Genomic DNA, 19,729 nt, shown 5'->3' with positions numbered 1-19,729 from the left:
AACCCGTCTTCACTGCCGTTCACCTCTATGTTAAAATGACCACTCAGCTTCGTTTCTAACACCACTGCACGTCACTTCCGGCACAATTCTGACCAGTGCTGATCTTCTCCGGTTCCCTTTATTTGTTTTTGGTAATAGATTGTGACTGGTGTGCTCGGAAGCAATGTGGGTAGTATTTGGTGATAGATTGTGACTGGTGTGCTCGGAAGCAATGTGGGTAGTATTTGGTGATAGATTGTGACTGGTGTGCTCGGAAGCAATGTGGGCAATATTTGGTGATAGATTGTGACTGGTGTGCTCAGAAGCAATGGTTTCAAAACGACACGGTAGTGTTTGGAGCCCCATGATGTTGTTTTTTATTTCTGTTATCGTAGTAACAACAGGTTATGATCCTGCGCTTAACCTGCGTTTGGTTTTATAAGAAGTGTCTTTAGTATGTAGAAAAGACCAGTAGATTACATGTCACTGCTAAATAATGGATGTAAAGGTTGCGGCCATAACGTACTTATAAGCCACACTTAAGGCATACTTTCAACCCCCATCTCTCTCTCTCAACCCCCATCTGTCTCTCTCAACCCCCATCTCTCTCTCTCTTTCAACCCCTATCTCTCTCTCTATCAACCCCCATCTCTCTCTTTCAACCCCCATCTCTCTCTATCAACCCCCATCTCTCTCTCTATCAACCCCCATCTATCTCTCTCTCAACCCTCATCTGTCTTTCTCAACCTCCATCTCTCTCTCTTCACTGCATGAAAAAACACCTTTTATCGCCTTTCATTCATCTACAAAATGTTATCGAAAGATGATCCCTCATCTTTCATCATCCTTTCCTGACGAAAAGGTCATCTTTCACCTTTCATTTGTAAAAGGTCATCTTTTTATCAACTTTTACCTCTCGGAAAGACCGTCATTCACATTTTCATTAACTTTCAGTTTTCAAAAGTTCAACTATCACCTTTTACAGTGCGAAAGGCCACCTTACATTCCAGCTTTTGTTAACTGGAAAGGTCACATTTTGTTTATCTTTTATTTTCTGAAAGCTTAAGACTAATTTTATAATAATGCGTGATCTTTTGTATGTATACTATTTATTTTATGTACAGGACTTAATTCCGTATCTTACATTAAGCGCATTATGGAAAAAGCGAATACTTTTGCAAATTGTTTGCATGATGAAATGTTTTGCACTTTAATTAAAGTATTTAACTGATAGATTGAATGTGGTGATTTGCATTTCGGAGAAATAATTATGCAATCTTGCATTGGCTGGAGTTTATGTATAAATATATAGCATTCAGTGCAGTGGAAGAAGTGTTCACCGAATTTCACTTGAGGTAGACATAATTTTGACGGTTTAAACGACAAACAACTTTCAGAATCGAAAGTAACTTATATTTTTATTCCAATATCGTCAGGGTTTAAATACAGCAAATAAAAAATTATATGTCAGAGGTCACATCTCCATATTTGCCTAGATAATTACTTTCACAGGAAATAATCTCCATGCTTCTGGACAGTAGCTAATTATGTCAGGATTATAGCATTGGTTGCACCAAGTCAAAATAGTGTTTGAGGTCACCTCTCCATAATTTGCCTGGCTAGAGGCTCGTCTCTAAACAGAAAACCACCCCTCCTCGACAAAAAAGGCAAAAGGATCTCTCGTCACTAACTTAGTAATTTTCAGTAATGTCAGGATTTTAGCATTGATTGCACCAAGTCCAAAAAGTGTTTGAGGTCACCTCTCCATAATTTGCCTGGCTAGAGGCTCGTCTCTAAACAGAAAACCACCCCTCCTCGACAAAAAAGGTAATAGGATCTCTCACCACTAACTTTGTTATTTTCAGTAATGTCAGGATTTTAGCATTGATTGCACCAAGTCAAAATAGTGTTTGAGGTCACCTCTCCATAATTTGCCTGGCTAGAGGATTGTCTCTTAACAGAGAACCACCCCTCCTTGACAAAAAAGGTTATAGGATCTCTCATCACTAACTTTGTTATTTGCAGTTATGTCAGTATTAGCATTGATTGTATCAAGTCAAAAATTATAATTACAATAAATGTCAGAGGTCACCTCTCCATAGTTTGCCTGACCAGAGGATCGTTTCTAAGGAGAAAACCACTCTAAAATTGTTATGATGTGTTTTAGACTCCAGAGAGCAAGTTTTACCTTTTACATAATCCCTAATAGTAAGGCCCTGGGCATGATGGAAATATTTAACCGAAGTTAGATAGGTAGTAATCAGCTATGCAATTTGAATTTGTTTATATTGGAACTGGTTATATTACTGACAGACTGTTACTGTTTGCATATCCTTCATTCATCTTGCTTACACTTCTGTAGTTAATCTTAATATCAGAGGAAAATTATCAACCATACATAACTGTTTACTTATTCTCTTGCTCAGAGCGAGTCAGTCTCCCCTTTACCATTTTAGCATGTTTAATTCCATAAATCTGACGGTGAGGGGGTCTGAGGTAAACACAAAGAGGTTATACATGTACAGGTAGGTTAACAATTTCTATTGTAGCTGCAGACTGGGAATTCATGTATAACAGGAGCACAGGAATGCAGCCTTCTTTTAGATGTTCATCTCTTTTCTTGTGACGACAGGCACTGCTTTTTCATCCTTGTGACGCCCAATTCCTTCATAAAAGAAAAGACATACTGAATAATAGAGACATGACAAAAACACTTGACAATATTTTTCTGAGAACTTAATTCCTTCTATAATGTGCAGCTGTTTTAAATAGTGTCATTTTCGGTTGTATAAGGCTGTATTCCCAGACCTTTTAGATCGATCTATCCCCGCGGGGAGTCTCACTAGATTACTGTCAGATAATCCGACTTAAATGTCCGTCCCGCCTACTACAAGCTATAAGGGGGTAATTAACTTTCATGTCCACTTGGCTGACAGCTATTTAGCGTGAACCCCCAGGGAGTTAGGTAGAGCTAAAGTAGATCAATCTAATCTCTGGAAATGGGGTCTAAGTCGAATCCATCCCCTTTCACATTAAAGCACCCCCTTGTAATCCAACACATGGGAATATTCTAACACTTTTAATAATGACAACCCCTTGTTGTTACCCCGTATCGTGGACGTGCACATATATTTCCAAAATCCACAGTGAGTAACAGGTCAAACGTTAGAACAGACAAAAGCCAAGCCCAATGAAACTCAGTATAACTCGATCCTTTCTCGAGAGACGGCTAAATTACCCTGCAACATGCAGTGCGTCGAGAAAGATTCCAGCTTTAATCCCAGAAGCATGCTTTGCTATAATTTGTGTTAACATACAATGTGCGAACATTACTGAAATCACTATATCACCTACCTTGTAAAACGATGACCGTCTGCCCCGTGTTTAGTGATCTATATTATTGTCTCTTGCTGTTTTAGTCTTGAGTAAAACACGAAGTAAAAGGTTGCCGTGCGAGCTTTTCTGCCATTAATACTGCGTTATAGGTCAATGCTAGAGAATCGGCGCGAAAGATATCCCATTACATACTATCTGCAAGTAAAGATTCTGTACATGTATATAACTGGCCTGTATTAATCCCATAGAGTCGACCTACATTCCTTGACCTAAATTCCAGGCAGGGTTATATAATCAATGCACTGGTTCACTCGCAGGGTTCATACAGCACTTCAAGTGCTTGAATCTAGTATATATTGCCCCTTGTACATGTATTCAGTCTGTTTATGACATTAAAAGTACTTGAAATTGTTATTAGCCTTACAAAGGGCTTGTATTTATCATTTTTTCCTAAAAAATTCTGGGATTTGATCAGTTAGAAATTTGTCGAATGATTATTTCAAACCTTGTTTTTAACCTGAATGTAGACATGCTGGGGGAATGCCCTTTTTAATCTGTCAGTTTTTTTCTCATGTTTCTTTATCATTAAAATACAAAGTTTGTGTGAATGATACACCTCTTTTCTATGCAAACTTAAAAATGACAGTAAGGCGCATTGAGTTATTGAAAAGTTATTGATTTAGAGCCTCAGAAGTCATTCAATTTGCTTTTATGTTGCTGTATGAACTCTAAGCAGTAATCATTAATATCTTCATCATTGCATGTAGTTATTTCAGCATTCATATTTTCATTAATGAAAACTGTTTGTATGATATTACACTAAAATAATTCACTATCTTAAAATATCTATTTCTTTTCCAGATGCTATTAAAAGACAGGCTGTCTGAACAACACATAAAAACAAACAAACAAAGTGGATGGACTAAGGCAAAAAAAAAAAAAAAAAAAAAAAATTGGAAGAGAAGAATGGGGTATGTAATACAGGAGCTTATATAAGTTCTGTACAAGGCCCAATCAAGTTGCCTAGCAGTAATCATGAATGCATATTTTCATCTTTACTTGTAGCTATTTCATTATTCATATTTCCCTAATTGAAAACTTTTTGCATGATATTACACTCAAATAATTCACTCTTTTAATTTATTTACCAGGTGCCATTAAAAGATACTACAGATCTGAAAAGTAGGAGGATGTTCTAAAACAAGCAAAAGGACTGGATGAGCTGAAACAAAAAATATGGAAAAGAAGGAAGGAGGTACTATTATAGAATCATGTTTAAACCTTGTAAAATCTCTCTTTTAAGCCTTTTGATGGCTTTGAGTCCATAGTTTGAAAATACTTCTAACATCATAAAAGTTGCCATTGTTTTTATCATATTTGATTAGCATTAAAATGAACAGTTATCCAAAACAGCATTTATCATTACATGCATCCTATTTTTCAGGAGGCAAAAGGCAAAGATTTGGGCAGGCAAAGTGTTCACTTGACAGACGATTCCAGGAAAACTACTCCCAGGAGAGCGGGAAGTTACGCATATATAGTAGGACTAGTGGATCTGGCTGAAAGTACATTTAGAGAACATTTCCTGGGCCTTTCTTGGATTATCAAAACAAAAAATCAAATTTCCTTGGATTATCAAAAAACTTTCAAAAGACAAGCGCAACCAGCACAAAAATGTTATAATGGAATAAATTATTAAAATTTATACCATGTGTTGTTCTGTTTATCAATATGTTATTAAATCGCCGCAATAAATATTACATTAAAATACGTAACAAAAGAAGGAAAAATGCAGTCTTTTCTTAAATAAAAAGGTTTTAAAAGGTCATCTTTTGTATCTGAAAAGTTGCACAAAAGGCATCTGAAAGTTGGACTTTTTAGCAGGAAAAGGTAGAGAAAAGTGGGTCATTCATATGCCTTTTAGCATGCAAAAAGTTGATGAATGATGAACTTGAGAATACCTTTTCTTCAAGCAAAAGATCGTCTTTTTGCAGCAAAAGGTTTATGAAAGTTAAACTTTTGTGTAGAGAAAAGGTGAAGAAAAGTGGGCCATTTCTATACCTTTTCACTTATACAAAAGTCATTCAAAAGATCGTCTTTTACACCTTTCCTAAAAAAACGAAAGGTCTAGGAAAGGTGTGAGAAGGTGAATAAAAGGAGGCCTTTTGATCGCCTTTCAAGATTTATAAAAGCTGATTTTTCATGCAGTGCTTTCAACCCCAATCTCTCTCTATCAACCCCCATCTCTCTCTCAACCCCCATCTATCTCTCTTTCAACCCCCATCTCTCCCTCTCTCTCAACCCCCATCTCTCCCTCTCTCTCAACCCCCATCTCTCTCTCTCTCAACCCCTATCTCTCTCTCTCTCTCTCTCAACCCCCATCTCTCTCTCAACACCCATCTCTCTCTCAACCCCCATCTCTCTCTCTCAACCCCCATCTCTCCCTCTCTCTCAACCCCCATCTCTCTCTCAACCCCCATCCCTCTCTTTCAACCCCCATCTCTCTCTCTCAACCCCCATCTCTCCCTCTCTCTCAACCCCCATCTGTCTCTCTCTCTTTCAACCCCCATCTCTCTCTCTCTCTCTCTCTCTCTCTCTCTCTCTCTCTCTCTCTCTCTCTCTCTCAACCCTCATCTCTCTCTCTCTCTCTCTCCCAACCCCCATCTCTCCCTCTCTTTCTCTCTCTTTTTTTCAACCCCCATCTCTCTTACACCATTCCCAGAGATTAGATCGATCCAACTAGATCGACCTAACTCCCTAAGGGTTCACGCTAAATAGCTGTCAGCCGAGCGGGCACGAAGGTTAATTACCCGGTTACAGCTTGTAGTAGGCGGGACGGACATTTAAGCCGGATTATCTGACAGTAATAAAGTGAGACGGGGATAGATCGATCTAAAATCTATGGTAATGCGCCCTTTCACTCTCTCTCTCTCTCTCTCTCTCCTGGATTCATATGTCATCTCAGGCTTAATAGCAGGTGCACTACTTCGTCGTGTTCTTATAGTATTAACAAACTTTAGCTAGCTTGTTCTAAAGCTATAAATCAATGCCATATCAAGTGTTACGTCTGATTATTAGAACATTGACAATAAAAATAACATTTACATTTGCTGTACTGCCCAAAGAAAATGACACCCGTACATACGATTTATGTTAACATGAAGCTTCGTTATACGTAGGAGAATTTCTAATGAGTCACAGTGACATTATATGCAGACAAGATCATCACCTTTTTTCCTTACTGAGACAACAGACAACGTTAAATTAGCATAACGTATGTTTTACAGAGACTAAAATCATTGAAATTCTATTCATTAAAGAAACAATGGAATTTTTGTAAACATGCAAGTCAATCCTCTCTATTTCCCCCTCCCTTCCTCACTCTATCTCTGTATGTGTGTGTGTTTTGCGAGGGTTGATAATCTAATAAATGCGGCTATCGTCCTTCTTCGCAGAGGAATCCTTTAATTAACTGGTCAACAGCAGACTGAGTAGAGCAGAGTGTCCTTAAAGCAGCTACGAGCCTAATTGCTTTCCACATATGAACATTCGTTCAGTATATGGCTATGGAGAAAGTGTCCCTTTTGTTTGTTTGGTTTTATTTTTTTATCTCATATTCTTGGAATGAGGATTACATAAGGCATCGTTTTTTATAAGGCTATTTTCTTGCTGACAATATGAGTTTTTTACGTCCGTGTGTGTGTGTGTGTGTGTGTGTGTGTGTGTGTGTGTGTGTGAGAGAGAGAGAGAGAGAGAGAGAGAGAGAGAGATGGGGGGGGGGGGAGATTTCGGAGGCGTTCTATACAGCTACAGTTTTACCACTCTCTTCCATCCTAAACACGTACCACCTGGAAGCTTACAAGTACAATGTCATATAATTGACGCCAAGTTACGTCTGTTATCTTCCATAGTACCTCCAATTAACAAAGTCTTTCCATCTTACTCCAATCAGTTTTTATCTAATGAAATACTGTACTCGTAAAAATTGTCGTGCCCTGACTTACGTGACTTGCTAACTTTGTGATAAAAAGACAGACAAGAGATATTTTTTCGTTATTTTCATTGGGTATTGTATTATTCTTTGACAGCATTTTAGTTGAAGTAAGGCGTCGTTTAAGCACATTTTCCTTCCCAATCAAAATTTCTTTGAAATTCGTAGAACTGAATGTCATAAATAATCGTCATACTTTTTACTAGCTATATAGGCCTACCGGTTGTTACGAAAATTAAGTTCGCGAAACCGGATTATACACGTACTCGGTAGAAAAGATCGTAAATTATAGGAAAGTTTGGCGTAGTCAAACGACATGTTATGGCGACAACAATCTCCAGAGCTTAATTACGCACATGTGCATTCTGCACATGCTCAATTGTGCCCTAGAGGGGTAATCTCCATTGAGGCACATGTTGCTACTTATACCATGGGGCATCACTGCCTGGCCTCATTCTGCTTGATTCATTCTGTTCACGCGCATTATACAATTAAGCTTCAAGTTATCTCAAATCTTCAACTGAAATCTTCAGTTCAAAAATTTTCATCTTTGCAACCCCACAAACAAAATTTGTGCAAAATTGTTGGTAAATAATAACTTTTGCTGACTCGTCGCATCATAATTTTTAGGATGATGAGTCTTATTGAATATTTGATATATAATTTTTATTCCTAAGGCCATAACATTTAATACAGGCAACAATTTGCTACATTGTTATTATTGTTAAAACGATTAGGATAGAGGGGTTATATAATAAAAGCGGTCTTGTTTGGCCAAATCACGAACAATCAATACTCCTTGTTGCCTTCTTTCTTGCTATGAATGAGACCATAAAAGTTTGCGGTACACTGAGATGGAGGAGACATATATAACAAAATCAAAATATCAACATTAAACTGACGTTGGGTAATAAGACCTTGGTACGTATCCAGTGTATCTGTTCCTTCTGCTGTAGTCATACCTCACCCCTGCATAGCTGTTGTAGCCGTAGCTGTGATATCCGCTGTTGGTGCCATAGTCGTCTTGATTATAACCATATCTATATCTATCTGGTTAATAGCCATAGTAGATCCTTAATCAAAATAAAAAAGACGGCTTTTCATTTTCATACAAAAATACTTTTCAATTCCTAATTTTCAAATTATTTCTGCTGCTTTTGATATTGCTTAAAGAGCCCTCATAAAAACAGGACCCTAACGTTTTCAATATAAAAAAAGAATCAAAAGGATTTGTCCCAGGTTTTGACTCAGTTCTTGAGACAGTATCTTGATTTTGTTGTATAAGCCTCAGGGCCTTTACGACTGGACATATTTATTTTTGGGAAGATGAGCAGAAGAGAGCAGAGTGGAGAACAACCCGTTTACAACTATGTACAATACCAGTTAAGTCAAAAGCGGCAAAATACTTTTTGAAAGCATTATCTATGCTAAGTCATATGTTATCCAATTTCCATAGTATTTGAAAAATCATGAGAAAAATCAAACCGTCGACCCAGACAAAGATAATTCCCAGAACAATTGTTCTCTGGCTCTAAATGCACCATAAGATGAACTGTCTTTTGCAGCTAGAAATCACAACATGTATGGACCTTTCAGCAGTCCCCCTCTCTCTCTCTCTCTCTCTCTCTCTCACCTTTGACCAAGACTTTCCCATTACATGGCGACGGCCACGGTCAGGAGAGCAGCGAGTAGAATCAACTTCATCATCTTGGCCTGAAAAGAGATGTCGTCTGCGGACTTTAGGAGAAGGACTTGAATCTTGACTGACGACGAAGTCTGCTAAAACTATTTTATAACGTGGGAGCACTGGAGCTATCTTGAAGGAGGGGTGTATCGTTAATTAACGCCTAAGCCAAAGTAAAGCAAAGGACGCATTGAATCAGCTAATGCATGTAAGTTAATCCTCTCTCTCTCCAACCTCCCTCTCAATCACACACTTTTAAACACACACACACACACACACACACACACACACACTGTCTTTCAGTGTGTTTTTGTGTGTTTTGCGAGAGTTCATCATCAAATAAATGCGGCTATGTTCCATTTCCACATAGGCGATGCTTTAATAAACTAGTAGAGATGAATGTTAAATCGCATACTAGCCCAATCTTTTACACATATGGGAATAAACTATCATGAATGAATTAAAGTTTCCATGTATCGAGCTTTTTAAGTATGCAGTTACGAAGAAAATGGCCCTTTTATTTGTTTGGTTTTACTTTTATCTTATATGCTTGAAATGAGGATTGCATAATACACTGCATTTTAAAAATGCATTCCCTTCCTGACAATATGAGCTTTTTTACGTCCCTGTGTGAAAGAGAGAGAGAAAGAGAGAGAGAGAGAGAGATTTCGGAGGCGTCCGCTTCAACTGCATTTGTGCCGTTTCCATCCAATTCACGTACCGCCATGAAGCTCACAATTACATAATTAATGCCAACCCCTTTAAGCCTATCGTCTGTCATAAATTGTAGTGCTGCAATAAACAAAGTCTTTTTAGTTTACCCCAAGCACTTTTTATCTAATGAAACACTCGTAAAAATGGTTGTGCTCTGACCTGAATGACTTGCCACCTTTGTGATAAGAAGACAGACAAGATATTTTTACGGTATTTTCATTGGGTATTGTTTATTTGGCATCATTCATCAAGTTCATTAGCATTTGTTCGTGACTACCGGTTGCTTTTGACAAAAGGAAAAAAAGGGAAATATGTTTGCTAAAATGAAATAGTCTCTTTTCTGAGACCTATGGAAAATTACCACTTAACTGCTTCTCCTTGACAGTATGTTTCTGTATGTTTCCTTACTTCATTGTTCCTTTTCTTGTAACAATGAAGTAAGGCGGAGTTTGGGCACATTTTCTTCTCTTATCAAAGAATATGTAGAGGGGCAACTACTGTAAGGTATGCAGCGGTGACATAAGTGGGAATTTTGGAGGTCTCTTTGCATTTTAAACCATGTATGAGGATTTCAGAAATCACACCCATCTGTTGAAAAATTATATTTTGGTCAGTGATTTGGACGGCATGTTTTATCTAAGTGTGTGCATGTGTGTATGTGTGTGTGTGTGTGTGTGTGTGAGAGAGAGAGAGAAAGAGAGACTGATTGGAGTAACCACACTTACCCATCAAGTTCAGGTGATCATTCTGATTCAATTCATAAAAGAATGACTACTGGCGGACGCCCAATGCACGTCTAGTCAGCCGGAGCGCTGGACCTATCTTGAAGGAGGGGTGAGTCGTTAAATAACGCCTCAGTCAAATTAAAGCATAGAATGCATTAAAGACTCTGCTAATTAAGAATAACTGTTAATACATTTTATACAACTGAAGATAGAAACGTTTTTCCACCTAATTTTTTGTGATGATGGAATTATTATAACACATGCAAGTCAATCCTCTTTCTCTCCCCTCCCTCCCCCCTCTCTCTCTCTCTCTCTCTCACACACACACACAGTGAGGATTGCATAATACACTGCATTAAAAAAACATTCCTGACAATATGAACGTTTTTACGTCCCTGTGTGTGTGTGCGTGTGTGCGTGTGTGTTTGTGTGTGTGTGTGTGAGAGAGAGAGAGAGAGAGAGAGAGAGAGAGACAGAGAGAGAGAGAGAGAGAGACAAAGAGAGAGATTTCGGAGGCGTCCGCTTCAACTACATTTGTACCAATCTTTTCCATCCAATTCACGTACATGTACTGCCTTGAAGCTTACAATTACGTATAATTGATGCCATAAATTGTAGTGATGCAAAAAACAATGTCTTTTCAGTTTACCCCAAGCACTTTTTATCTAATGAAACACTCGTAAAATGTGTTGTGCTCTGACCTGAATGACTTGCCACCTTTGTGATGAGAAGACTTAAGCAGCATTCATCAAGTTCATTAGCTGCTTGAAATGAATACACTGGTTCGTTACTATTAGTTGCTTATGAAAAAAAAACATGTAGATGTGTTTGATAATGTAAAATACATGTAGTCTCTTTTCTGAGACCTATGGAAAATTACCACTCAACTGCTTCTTCTTTGACAGTATGTTACTGGAAGTCTCCTTTTCTTGTAACAGTGAAGTAAGACGGCGTTTGGGCACATTATCTTCTCAAATTTCTTATTAGAATTAGTAGAGGGACAACTAAGGTATGCAGCGGTGACATAAGTGGGAATTTTGGGTCACTTTGCATGTTAAGACATGTATGAATATTTTAGAAAGTTTACCCATCTCTTGAAAAATTATATTTCTTGCCGACGGTCTTATCTAAGTGTGTGTGTGTGTGTGTGTGTGTGTTAAAGAGAGAGAGAGAGACTGATTGAAGTCACCACACTTATCCATCAAGTTCAGGTACCAGTATGCCTTAAAGCAGACACACAGATCTTATTGGCACCAATCCTGTTATGTAAGTCTGTAACATAAAAGTTCTTTTAAATCTACCCGAGGCAGGGAATTATTATCTAATGAAAAGGTCGTAAAATATAGTGTCCTAACCTGTTGTAACTTCTCAACAGAATTAATAATAAAGCTAGTCTTGCCATCGTTGTAACGAGGAGGCAAATTGGTGTTTTTTTTCGATTTCCAGTATTGGTATTATTCATCTGTCAGCAGAAATTGCAGTTTATCATTTGCTAGATGAATGTCATGGATACGCGAGTTTGTTGCATGGTTCCGAGTTTAAAACATCATGACTTTAATTTAAACCAAAACGCTTTATCAACTCATAGTTTAAAGACCGACAAAATATTACTTTTAAATTAAAACTTTGACTGCCGTATTTTACAATAACGAAAAAGGAGTAAAGCATAACTGCTAAGAGCAGTTTGTGCATTTTTCTACCTTAGTCTTCATTTCTCTCTTGATTTTTTCCATTGTAATAAGCACTGACTGCTTAAAAATAGGGAAAATGAAATTTCGCAGTTTGATTATGCGTTGCGAACATGATTATTCCGTATGTGTCTTACAGGTATATCTAATTAACATCCAGACATTTGTCACAAATGGCTAAAGGCAAAATACTGGCTTGCAAATATAAAAAATACCAAACCGTTCTGTGTTTCAGGTCGGTATAAAAAGATTGACTTGGTCCAGTTTTGACAGACGTCGACTTCAACCAAGCTCCAAGTCACACTTCAACAGTTAGCAGACGACAGTTCTTTTTCCGCCAAGATGATGAAGCTGATTCTACTCGCTGCTCTCGTGGCCGTGACAGCCGCCAATTGGTCGTACTATGGGTGTGTGTGTGTGTGTGTGTGTGTGTGTGTGTGTGTGTGGGTTTGTGTATGTGTGTGTGTGTATGTGTGTGTATGTGTGTGTGTATGCGTGTGTGTGTATGTGTGTGTGTGTGTGTGTGTGAGAGAGAGAGAGAGAGAGAGAGATAGAGAGTGAGAGAAAGAGGTTTACTACGGTATCATTGTTTGTTTCGTGATTTAATCTTATTAACATTCAATTCATCTAACAAATTAATGCAATTAGAATTTAAACAGGGGTTGATTCGGACAGTCTGTTTTCTTTTAATATGTAGCTGTAGAAATTCCCTAGCTAACCTTTGTTTAGAACCAAGTTACTGTTGTGGTTTCATTTTGTTCAGCGCTCGAGAATCGAGACAAAACAAGCGAAGAAATGATCATTTTATAGAGAAAATGATACGCTCAGCCTTTACTGCATGTCTAATAAGCGGAGTTCCACTGAAGACTGTTTAAAAGGCGACGTTTTCTTCTTTCATATTGATAATTTTATCCCAATGAAATTGAAAAGTTATTTGGCTTTTTATTTTGTAAAAGGACTCACTATGGATATCAACCCGGCGGATATGGAAATGGCTACAGCAGCTACATGAATTATGACCAAGGGTACGGATATGGAGGCTATGGATACAAAGGTGCTGGATACGGAAAGCCTCAATACGGAGGAAAGAAGGGACCATATACCCCATGGCGATATTAGTGGTAAGATTTCGTTTTCATTCACATTTTACAGTTTATTCGCGATTGTATAATTCAGCTTAATACGTGTAAACTTCAGCTAACTGCATGTTTCCTAATGGCTAGTTAAAACTAGTCAGAAAATAAAAAAGAGTGATAAACGAGTTTTAATTAACAATCTGTAAATATGACATAACTTGGTCGTTCAATTGTTAAAACCGAACCGACCTATTCTGTATCATTTATCTGAATTGTGCTCGAGTCAAGGTCCAAATGTGTTCCACCAATCTTGTAAAAGCTCCAAGTTGACAGGTGTCGACACAGCCTCCTTTTTCAGTCTTGATAGTCTCCGCCAATAAGTACAACAAAGGGTTAAAAGCATTGAACTGTATTGATCTGAAGGAAGAGACTTTAGACAATTGTCTATTCATTAAGTCATGCATTGGTCCGTTTTTAATAGCAACCGTGACCCGTACCGTGTCTAAATGACATTATCAATCATTTTTTTTATATTACAGAAACTGATGCTGATAACCTTTATTCTGCAGTGTGCACAGCCGGATATGACGACATCAACCACGTGACCCATACCAAACAGATCCTTGCTCATATCATTCTAAATATCTTTACTGCTTTTGCCCATAAATAGATCGGTGCAATTTGGAAACATGTTCTGTATTACATGTATGAACTTTTTCAACGCTTATGCAATAAAATATGTGATGAAGATGTCATTTTGTTTTTAATCTTTTTTAACCAATATAAATTGTAAATGTCCATGGGAATTATAAGCGTTTTTTTTTAAAGAGAATCTTTATTTAAAAGGTCACATATACAGGGATCATATTTATAAGCTCATCATCGAAATCCACAGAAATGTGTCATCATCGTGTATGTTGTTTCTTTTGCATATCTCGCGATTAGACATGTATCTGCAACATGGTTCAGCCGTGTTTTAAAGACATGTTGATGCCAATGACAAAAAAACAGGGGTTTTATAAGGTTTGACAACCACTTTAGGCAACCACTTTCGTCAACAGAACTGTTGTATACTATTTATTTAAAATATGCCAACACATGCCATGTCAGCGTGGGCCCTTTTCTCGTGGCAACGTTCCTCATCAGAAACAGAACCTCCCTCTTTGAAGTACACATTGTAAATGCCAGAGTTTTTGAAATAAGGACTCTATAAATAATTGTTTTGGCATCAAAGAGACCCACTGAAGGCTTTGTATATTTACATATGTAAAACAGAATAGGCTTATTTTTCTTAACTGAAATATCAAGCTTCTAAGTTTTGCCATGGCCTGGTGAAATACAGAGACACTCGAATGTGTTTTTATTAAAAAATCACCTTAACTGATTTTATTCTGAGTGCTTGTAAAAGTTAAAAGAAAGTTATATTTTAACGATAGTACAAGGACGTTAAGAGATAATGTATGAATTAATTATTTAATTACCAGAAGACACCACGACTAAATGTATTTCTTAGAAGACAAAGCATTATTCAAACTGACGCTTAATTAATAATGGCACCAATATCACGGATCATTATGACCTACGACAAGGACGACACAGTGTATGCCTTTGCAATTGTCTATATATACTTTCTTACAAGATTCTCTTAAGAAAGTAAACTTTACAAGTAGTATTGAAAACCTACCAATCACAATAAAACACTCGAAGTTTCCTCCAAATAACTATAAAAATAATAAACTTTTATGCCGTTTCATTTGCGTAGGTCTGCGTTAGTTCTCTGAGTGGTTATCTAGTTATGTATTTTGACATTGTTTACTATAACATAATCATCAGTGTCATACAAAGAAAGTGCCAAGAGCATGCCTGATACTCTTTATAAACACGCATGGTAGTATTTGGTAATAGATTGTGTCTGGTGTGCTCGGAAGCAATGTGGGTAGTATTTGGTAATAGATTGTGACTGGTGTGCTCGGAAGCAATGTGGGTAATATTTGGTAATACATTGTGACTGGTGTGCTCGAAAGCAATGTGGGTAGTATTTGGTAATAGATTGTGACTGGTGTGCTCGGAAGCAATGTGGGTAATATTTGGTAATAGATTGTGACTGGTGTGCTCGAAAGCAATGTGGGTAGTATTTGGTAATAGATTGTGACTGGTGTGCTCGGAAGCAATGTGGGTAATATTTGGTAATAGATTGTGACTGGTGTGCTCGAAAGCAATGTGGGTAGTATTTGGTAATAGATTGTGACTGTTGTGCTCGGAAGCAATGTGGGTAGTATTTGGTAATAGATTGTGACTGGTGTACTCAGAAGCAATGGTTTCAAAACGACACGGTAGTGTTTGGTGCCCCATGATGTTGTTTTTTTTATTTCTGTTATCGTTGCGATACAAATTGAACCCAAGGATTCGATTAGTTTAAGTTGCACAATCGAGACAGTAACATTGTTAAAAGTACGCCAATCTTTGTAACAAAAATATTTGCAATGCACATAAGCCTTTCAACACTAAACCAAGGTAGCTATTTTATAACGACCCAAAACACAAAACGAATGCATGATTATTACATTTTGGAACCGAATATTTTGCTTTAAGATACCGGTATTTGTAAAGGTAGAGGTGGCTAAATAGGACACACATGAAATCTATTATCACTTTGGTTTCAAGTACCAAGTATCGTCAGATTGGCCAAAATAATTCCCTTGATTTGTTAATGCTTGTGCTTATCAAATTCAGTAAAGATGAAACATATTTTTTAAAAAATAATAATTTGAGCCTCACGGTAGTAACAACATGTTATGATCTTGCATTTTACCTGTGTTTGGTTTTATTAGAAGTGTCTTTAGTATGTAGAAAAGACCAGTAAATTACATGTCACTGCTAAATAATGGATGTGAAGGTCGCGGCCATAACGCACTTATAAGCCACAAGGCATACTGGTCCGTGAATCTGACAAATATTGTTAGTGCGCGTGCCTTCCGAATCCCTCTCTCTCACTCTCTCTCTCTCTCTCACACAAACATACTGTTGCTCATTAACATAAAAAGATTGTTAAATTAACTTGCCATTATCCGATTATTCTTCATCTTTTTCAATAATTTTGTTTTCAATTAATTTATTCTTGTATACCGTCTTAATGGGGTCTTGTGTACGTTAATAGTAGTGTCTAGCTGCAGGACTGGGCGTGATGAAATTATCCTTCAAATATTATTTTAATATTTTTACTCATAACGATGCCCTGCTTTTAATAATTTTGGTATCGTGTATTACTTTCAATTTTACTAAATGATCTCTCTCTCTCTCTCTCTCTCTCTCTCTCTCTCTCATTTTGGATTCCATATATGTTAGCCCAGGCTTAACAGCAGGTGCACTACTTCGTCGCTGTCTTAGTATTAACAAACTTTAGCTTGTTATAAAGCTATAAATCAATGCCTTACCAAGTGGTACGTATGATTATAAGAACATTGGCAATAAAAATAACATTTATATTTGCTGTACTGCCCGCACGCGTAATGTTAACACGAAGCTTCGTTATACGTAGGAGATTTTCTAATGAGTCACAGTGACATTATATGCAGACAAGATCATCACCTTTTCCCTTACTGAGACAACAGGCGACGTTAAATTAGCATAACATGCATATTTTTACAGGGACTAAAATCATTGAAATTCTATTCATTAAAGAAATAATGGAAATTTTGTAATGCAAGTCAGTCCCCTTTATTTCCCTCTCTCTCTCTATATCTCTCTGTGTTTTGAGAGGGTTCATAATCTAATGAAAGCGGCTATCGTCCTTCTCCGTAGAGGAATCCTTTAATTAACTGGTCACCAGTAGTGAGTAGAGCAGAGTGTCCTAAAAGCACCTACGAGCCTAATTGTTTTCCACATATATGTTATAATATAATGATATATGAATATACATGTATGTCCAGTATATGGCTACGGAGAAAGTGTCCCTTTTGTTTGAAGAACACATAAGGCATCGTATTTCAAAAGGCTATTTTCTTGCTGAAAATAATGAGCGTTTTTACGTCCATGTGTGTGTGTGTGTGTGTGTGTGTGTGCGTGAGAGAGAGAGAGAGAGAGAGAGAGAGAGTTAGATTTTGGAGGCGTTCAATGCAGCTACAGTTTTACTACCCTCTTCCATCCTATTCACGTACCACCTGGAAGCTAACAAGCACAATGTCATATAATTGACGCCAACCCAGTTACGTCTGTTATCGTCCATAGTACCTCCAATAAACAAAGTATTACCATCTTACTCCAATCACATTTTATCTATTGTCGTGCCCTGACTTAAGTGACTTGCCAACTTTGTGACAAAAAGACAGACAAGAGATATCTTTTCGTTATTTTCATTGGGTATTGTATTCTTCTCTGACAGCATTTTAGTTGAAGTAAGGCGTCGTTTAAGCACATTTTCTTTCCCTATCAAAATTTCTTTAAAATTCGTAGAACTGAATGTCATAAATAATCGTTATACTTTTTACTCGCTATATACCGGTTGTTGCGAAAATCAAGTTGGAGAAACCAGATTATACATGTACTAGGAAAAATAAGATACAGTAAAAAATATAACAAAATCAAAATGTCAACATTAAACTCACGTTGGGTTATAAGGCCTTGGTACGTATCCAGTGTATCCTTCTGCTGTAGTCATACCCCACCCCTGCATAGCTGTTGTAGCCGTAGCTGCGACATTCGCTGTTGGTGCCATAGTCGTCTGGTTTATAACCATGTCCAAATCTGTCTGGTTGATAGCCATACATGTAGGTCCTTAATGAAAATAAAACAGACGGTTTTTAATTTTCATACAAAAATACTTTTCAATTCCTAATTTTCAAATAATTTCTGCTGCTTTTGATCTTGCAAAAAGAGGTCTTATAAAAACAGGACCCTTACGTTTTCAATATAAAAAAGAATCAAAAGGATTTGTCCCAGGTTTTGTCTCAGTTCTAATATTTTGATTTTGTTGTATAAGCCTCAGGGTCATTACGACTGGGCACGTATATTTTTGGGAAGATAAGCAGAAGAGAGCAGAGTGGAGAACAAGTAGTAGGTGAACCAAACTCCAAAAGTCTTCAAAATAGGGTAGTAAAAGAAATTTAATGACATAAAAATTCCAAACATATCATTGAAGAGCCTAATACCTGGGGTTTATGCAACTGCTTATTAGAAAAATGAGCTCAATTGCGAAAGTGCCCCAAAATCCAAGATGGCCGCCATCCATGGTGAATGCACAGAACTAGCATCAGTTATAAAAAGTGATTAATATTATTTCTTTGCTGAAGTGTAGAATACTTTTATTGTGTATATATTGTGGAATTATATACCTCCTGGTGATCTGTAGCAATAATTTGTCAACTGGATTCAAAATGGCCGCTTCATCCAAGCTGGAGGACAATATTTCACTAATTTTTGCAATTAAGTCATGTTTTCTTAAATCTAGAATTTCTTATAACCATGATATAAGCAAACTGTCATCACATACATGTATAGCTTTTCTATAATATTTCACACATTTCTGTTGTCTGCATGCACAATGGAGGCTTTTTGATGAAGAGAAAAATCCAAATGAGGGTAATGGTATAAGGGATTTATGGTTGCCATATTGTGCGTTTCTATAAGCATTAAGCCTTCATTTTGTATATACATAGTAAAAATGCAGTTATTAGGGTAGAGTATCTATATTTTATGGAATTTTGCTTCTAAAAGATTGAAAGAAATTCTGACTTAAAGAAAAAAGGATTAAATTGCAATATTGGTAAAATTTTGGCTACCAACTTGGAAAGAGTGGCCATATTGGATTAATAGGCAGTCTGTAATTAACCTTTATAAAATTAAAACAAGTGTACTTTACCCAAATATTATAAAATGAAAGTATAATGTACTTTATTAAATCAGATATACCAACTTTTGATATGATACATGTTTTGCCTTTGTCTCATGTTGGTAAGGGGTGTGTGGCAGCCATATTGAATTTTCTCTAATCATCAAACTTAAATTCTGTATTCAGATAGTAAATTGATTGAAAGTCATTTTAGATTACAGAAAACATGACTTCATTGTTAAAACTTGTGAAAATTTGACCGCCATCTTGGATAAGGTAGCCATCTTGGATTGAGGTAGCTTTTTGAATTTGCCTTTAAAATATTGAAACTATTCCTCTTTACCCAAAAGTTGTAAAACAGAAATAGCATTCGCTTCATTAAAGTAGATATTTGAACTTTTCTATAAAAGACAGATGGTACCCTTTACTCATAATGGTAAGGCGTGTGTGGCGGCCATATAGGATTTTTTTGCAATCACAAAGCCTCTATACTATACATAGATGGTACAAATGCAGGTAATAGCAGAGGGAATCTTTATTTGATAAATGTTTGCTCATATCATGTTTGAAATAAATTCTAGATCAATGAAAAGATGATTTAATTGCAAAAAATGTTGAAATATTGGCCGCCATCTTGAATAGAGCGCCATTTTGAATCCAATTGATCAATTCCTGCTACAGATCATCAGATAGTACATATTTCCACAAT

The 19,729-nt window shown here is 36.9% G+C and overlaps 3 long non-coding RNA genes across 4 annotated transcripts; 2 read left to right on the top strand and 1 right to left on the bottom strand.

Moving 5' to 3' along the window:
- Positions 1 to 1,378: 1,378 nt before the first annotated feature.
- LOC147761447 (uncharacterized) lies at positions 1,379 to 3,869 on the bottom strand. Its single transcript, XR_015334780.1, has 2 exons — positions 3,334 to 3,869; positions 1,379 to 2,644 (listed from the first exon to the last, which is right to left on the bottom strand). It is a non-coding gene; the product is annotated as an uncharacterized LOC147761447 (long non-coding RNA).
- A 288-nt stretch (positions 3,870 to 4,157) lies between these two features.
- Positions 4,158 to 5,020, top strand: LOC147761446 (uncharacterized). Its single transcript, XR_015334779.1, has 3 exons — positions 4,158 to 4,286; positions 4,467 to 4,570; positions 4,760 to 5,020. It is a non-coding gene; the product is annotated as an uncharacterized LOC147761446 (long non-coding RNA).
- Positions 5,021 to 9,016: 3,996 nt separating this feature from the next.
- Positions 9,017 to 13,948, top strand: LOC147761445 (uncharacterized). 2 transcript variants are annotated; one of them, XR_015334615.1, is made up of 4 exons: positions 9,017 to 9,198; positions 12,353 to 12,524; positions 13,074 to 13,238; positions 13,733 to 13,948. It is a non-coding gene; the product is annotated as an uncharacterized LOC147761445 (long non-coding RNA). The 2 variants fall into 2 exon arrangements; XR_015334616.1 differs by lacking the exons at positions 9,017 to 9,198; positions 12,353 to 12,524 and having other exon boundaries at positions 13,079 to 13,238.
- Positions 13,949 to 19,729: the final 5,781 nt, after the last annotated feature.

This window comes from Lingula anatina, chromosome 5, assembly GCF_051362555.1.
Source record: "Lingula anatina isolate TDL-2025a chromosome 5, LinAna3.0, whole genome shotgun sequence".
Taxonomy (NCBI): domain Eukaryota; kingdom Metazoa; phylum Brachiopoda; class Lingulata; order Lingulida; family Lingulidae; genus Lingula; species Lingula anatina.
Note: the sequence above shows the minus strand (reverse complement) of the source record. Positions and strands in the feature narration are given on the sequence as shown.